Below are 6,000 nucleotides of genomic sequence, written 5' to 3' on the forward strand. Positions count from 1 at the left end.
TTTGGGGATATATAATCTGGCAGCTTCTTGGCTTTCTCCACCGCTGACTTAGGATTCAGCTTTCTCAAGTCTGAAAAGTCAGTTGATGTTTGCCCCTGCTTCCAAATTTTTGTCAGTGTTATCTCAATGTCTATTTTACTTACTTTGTAAGTTTACTAATTTATTCATTCATTATTTCATTCAATAAATGTTTATGAGCCATAATATGTACTAGAAATTCTTTGGCTATTTTAACAATATCATTTACTGCTCAGGGCACTGTGGCTCACGCCTGTAATCCCAGTACTTTGGGAGGCCAAGGTGGGTGAATCACTTGAGGTCAGGAGTTTGAGACCAGCCTGGCCAACATGGTGAAACCCCATCTCTACCAAAAATACAAAAATTAGCTGGGTGTGGTGGTGCACACCTGTAGTCCCAGCTACCGGGGAAGCAGAGGTTGCAGTGAGCCAAGATTGTGCCACAGCACTCAAGCCGGGGCAACAGAGGGAGACTCTGTCTCAAAAAAATATATTCTTTACTGTTTTTTTCCTATAGTACATAGATGTAATCAATTTACTTTTTAAAAATTAATTTATTTTTATTATACTTTAAGTTCTGGGATACATGTGCAGAGCGTGCAGTTTTGTTACATAGGTATACATGTGCTATGATGGTTTGCTGCACCCATCAACCCGTCATCTACATTAGGCATTTCTCCTAATGATGTTCCTAGTGATGTTCCCCTCCCTGTGTCCATGTGTCATCATTGTTCAACTCCCACTTATGAGTGAGAACATGCGGTGTTTGGTTTTCTGTTTTTGTGTTAGTTTGCTGAGAATTATGGTTTCCAGCTTTATTCATGTCCCTGCAAAGGACAGGAACTCATCCTTTTTTATGGCTGCGTAGTATTCCATGATGCATATGTGCCATATTTTCTTCATCCAGTCTATCATTGATAGGCATTTGTGTTAGTTCTAAATCTTTGCTATTGTGAACGGCGCTGCAATAAACATATGTGTGCATATGTCTTTATGGCAGAATGATTTATAATCCTTTGGGCATATACACAGTAATGGGATTGCTGGGTCAAATGGTATTTCTGGTTCTAGATCCTTGAGGAATTGCCACACTGTCTTCCACAATGGTTGAACTAATTTACAGTCTCACCAACAGTGTAAAAACATTATTATTTCTCCACATCCTCGCCAGCATCTGTTGTTTCCTAACTTTTTAATGGTCGCCATTCTAACTGGTACGAGATGGTATCTCAATGTGGTTTTGATTTGCGTTTCTCTGTTGACCAGTGACAGTGAGCTTTTTTTCATATATTTGTTGGCTGCATAAATGTCTTCTTTGAGAAATGTCTGTTTATGTCCTTTGCCCACTTTTTGATGGGGTTTTTTTTTCCTTGTAAATTTAAGTTCTTTGTAGATCCTAGAGATAAGCCCTCTGTCAGATGGATAGATCGCAACAATTTTCTCTCATTCTGTAGGTTCCCTGTTCACTCTGTTGCATATGTTGAACCAGCCTTGCATCCCAGGGATGAAGCCAACTTGATCATGGTAGATAAGCTTTTTGATGTGCTGCTGGATTCTGTTTGCTAGTATTTTATTGAGGGTTTTCGCATCGATGCTCATCAGGGACATTGGTCTAAAATTTTCTTTTTTTGTTGTGTCTTTTACTCTTTTAATGGAGTTTTAGATGCGTACAAACACAGTTGTGTGTATTCAATCCTCCATCTTTACCTGGAAATCAAAATCTTTTCTAAATCAGTCAGAGAGGGGTAATAATATTTAACCACGGGGTTGGGAGAGGATTAATTGAGATAATGGAATGTAAAGAACTTAGCACAGTGCCCAGCACATATTAAGTGCCCAATACATTATAATCACTATGGTTATTATTTTAGTTTTTACTGTTCTAAGGTGGAACCAGGCCAGGTGTGGTGGCTCCCACTTGTCATCCCAAAGCATTGGGAGGCCAAGGCAGAAGAATCACTTGAGACCAGGAGTTCCATATCAGCCGTGAAACATAATGAGACCCTGTCTCTACAAAACAAAATTTTTCTTAATTAGCCTGGAATGGTGGCATGCACCCATAGTCCCAGTTACTTGCGAGACTGAGGCAGGAGGATTGCTTGAGCCCAGGAGTCAAGGCTGCAATGACCTACAATCACACCATTGTACTGCAGCCTGAGGAACAGAGCAATACTCTATCAGGAAAGGAAAGGAACAAAGAAAGAAGTGGAAGGAAGCGAGGGAGGGAGGGAGGGAGGGAGGAAGGAAGGAAGGAAGGAAGGAAGGAAGGAAGGAAGGAAGGAAGGAAGGAAGGACCAGTTTGTATGGTTAATAGTTACATAAATACTTTTGTTTTGTTGAGGATAGTTATATTCAAGTATATTATGTACATTGTGGATTATGGTGCAAATTTGTAGTTTTTTGGCTGACCTCTCCCATCAGGCCATTAGAAATGTGCCTAGAGTCTTAGCTTAAGAAGACCCCAAATGCAATTTTGACAGTAACTCTGCCATGGAGAGGAAATCTGATAAAATGGTCCAAAGTCAGATGGATTATCACTTTGAAATTTTTACTGCTGGCCCCTCCATTAACATGCCACTTGAAATTTGTTTGGTAAGTAACACTCTGCAAAGCACTGCTGCTGTTACTCTCCTTTCTGTCCTGACAGGCAGCGATGGATTGTTGAACAGCACCCCTCTATTGAAAATTCCATTCCATTGAGCATCACTCTGTCTTATTTTTATATTTTAATAGAGACCACTGCAGTGGGATCTTGCAGTGGGGGAGAATGAGTGGACTCAACTTCCTTACTCTGTCTTTTTAGAAAGAGTGCCTGGGCTGGGTGCAGTGGCTCAGGTCCGTAATCCCAGCACTTTGGGAGGCCAAGGCAAGAGGACTGCTTGGGCCTAGGAGTTTGAGACCAGCCTGGGCAACATAGTGAGACTCCATCTCTACAACTATAAAAAATTGGCTGGATGTGGTGGCTCATGCCTGTAGTTCCAGCTATTCAGGAGGCTAAGGTGGAAGCATTGCTTGAGTCTGGGAGGTTGAAGCTGCAGTGAGCTGTGATTGTGCCACTGCACTCCAGCCTGAGTGACAAAGTAAGACCCTGTCTCAAAAAAGAAAGGAGAGAGAGAGAGAAAGAGAAAGAGAGAGAGAAGGAAAGAAAAGAAAGAAAGAAAGAGAAAAGAAAGGAAGGAAGGAAGAAAGAGAAAGAAAGAGTGGTTAGTTTCCTTTGGGTCTCTAGGGCTTCATGGCACAGGCTCTATAGCAGCAAAAAATTTTTTTTTGAGACAGGGTCTCACTCTGTCGCTGGAGTACAGTGGTGCAACCTTAGCTCACTGCAATTTCTGCCACCTAGTTCAAGTGATACTCCTGCCTCGGCCTCCCAAGTAGCTGGGATTACAGGTGCCCACCACCACACCTGGCTAATTTTTGTATTTTGAGTAGAGACGGGGTTTCACCATGTTGGCCAGACTGGTCTTGAACTCTTGATCTTGTGATCTACCACCTCGGCCTCCCAAAGTGCTTACAGGCGTGAGCCACTACACCCAGCCTATAGAAAAATATTATAATAATGACAACTAAAAAAGAGGGAGAGAGTATTTTATTACTCAGGAAACTGAAGCCCCAGAAAGTGAAGGTTCTCATTTATTGATGGGTGGCCAAGAAGCAACTAAGCCAGGATTAGAACACGGAGTTGCTCCCTTTTCTCCTCCCCAGTTCTGCTAAATGAGAAGAATCAAATATAGTCCTGAACTTCCATTGGATAGTCATGATAAAATCTAGCAAATAAATGGTTTCTGTGATCCAGGGACTTGGGAAAGTCTTGCTAGGCAGTACACATTTGGAATCTCTTACGTAACTGCAGTCACATATTAGTGAGGGCTGCTGTCATCTGAAAGCTTGACTGAGGCTGGAGGGTTTGACATGGCTGACTCCCATGCCTCAAAGTTGGTGCTGGCTGATGGCTTAGGGCTCCTATATGAATTACCTCATGCTATGTAACAAATTACTCCTGAATTTAGAGACTTAATGATATGGTATGGCTGTGTCCCACCTGAATCTCACCGTGAATTACAATAATCCCCCCACATGTCAAGGGCAAGGCCAGGTGGAGATAATTGAATCATGGGGGTGGTTTTTCCCCCATACCATTCTCATTGTAGTGAATAAGTCTCGTGAGATCTGATGGTTTTGTAAATGGAAGTTCCTCTGCATAAGTTCTCTCGCCTGCTGCCATGTAAGATGTGACTGTGCTCCTCCCTTGCCTTCCACCATGGTTGTGAGGCCTCCCCAGTCACGTGGAACTGTGAGTCCATTAAACCTCTTTCCTTTAAAAATTACCTAGACTCAGGTGTGTCTTTATTAGCAGCATGAGAACAGACAAATACACTTAAAAACAATAATATTTTAAATAAAACATTAGGATAAGCCAGGCACTGTGGCTCACACCTGTAATCCCAGCACTTTGGGAGGCCAAGGTGGGTGGATCACCTGAGGTCGGGAGTTCAAGATCAGCCTGACCAACATGGAGAAACCCCGTCTCTACTAAAAATACAAAAAATTAGCCAGGCGTGGTGGTGCATGCCTGTAATCCCAGCTACTCGGGAGGCTGAGGCAGAAGAATTGCTTGAACCTGGGAGGCGGAGGTTGTGGTGAGCTGAGATTGCGCCATTGCGCTCCAGCCTGGCCAACAAGAGCAAAACCCCATCTCAAAAAAAAGAAAGAAAAAAAAAAGATGATGGTATGGAGGTAGGTTGGTTGCAAGATAAAATCTTTCTAGGGCTGGGCACACCTGTAACAAAAGGGCAAACCTTTCTACAATGGTTCACACCTGTAATCCCAGCCCTTGGGGAGGCCAAGACAGGGAGATCGCTTGAGCTCAGGAGTTCGAGACCAGCCCAGACAACATGGTGAAACCTCATCTCTATTAAAAATACAAAATAGCCAGACATAGTGGTGCATGCTTATGGTCCCAGCTACTCAAGAGGCTGAGGCAGGAGGATTGCTTGAACCCAGGAGGCAGACGTTGCAGCGAGCCAAGATCATGCCACCAGCCTGGGAGACAGAGAGAGACCCTGTATCCAAAAAAAACCCCAAAACAGAAAAACTTTCTAGGAGATAGCCTGGGTATCTCTGAAGGCACCAACAGCACTAAATGCTGATAAGGATACAGAGCAACAGGAATGCAAAATGATACAGCCCCCTTGGAAAACAGTGTCATGATTTCTTACATAACTAAACTTACTCTTACCATATGATCAATTGCACTCTTTAGTATTTACCCAAAGGAGTTGAAAACTGAGTTCTGCACAAAAACCTGAACAGAAATATTTATAGCAGCTTTATTTATAATTGCCAAAACTCAGAAGCAGCCAAGATGTCTTCAAACAGGTAAAAGGACGAACTGGTTCACCCGCAATGGAATACTGTTCAGAGCTATAAAGAAATGAGCTATCGAGCCATGAAAAGATACAGAGGAAACTTAAACACACAGTGATAAGTAAAAGAAGTCAATCTGCAAAAGCTGCACACTCTGTTTCCAACTATATGACATTCTGGAAAAGGAAAATCTATGGAAACAGTGCAAGATCAGTCAGTGTTTGGCAGGGTTGACTGGGGAGGGAAGGAAGGACGAATATGAGGAATGCACGGGATTTTTAGTGCAGTGGAAAGATTCTGTATGATATGTAATGGTGGATCCAGGTCCTTACACATTTGTCAAAAGTCATAAAAGGTGCAACACAAAGAGTGAACTCTAATGTAAACTATGGACTTTGGTAGGTAATAATTTATGAATATTGGCTCATCAATTATAACCAATATACCACGCTAATGTAAGAGGCTAATAATGGAGAGGGAGAAGAGCTTATATGGAAACTGTACTTTCTGCTTAAGTTTTCTGTAAATCCAAAACTGCTCTAAAAAAGAAAGTCCTAGCCCTGGCAACTTAGCAAGACCTCACCTCTCTACACAAGTTTTAAAAATTAGCTAGGCTGGG

The sequence above is a fragment of the Callithrix jacchus genome, chromosome 2 (genome assembly GCF_049354715.1).
Source record: "Callithrix jacchus isolate 240 chromosome 2, calJac240_pri, whole genome shotgun sequence".
Classification (NCBI taxonomy): Eukaryota; Metazoa; Chordata; class Mammalia; order Primates; family Cebidae; genus Callithrix; species Callithrix jacchus.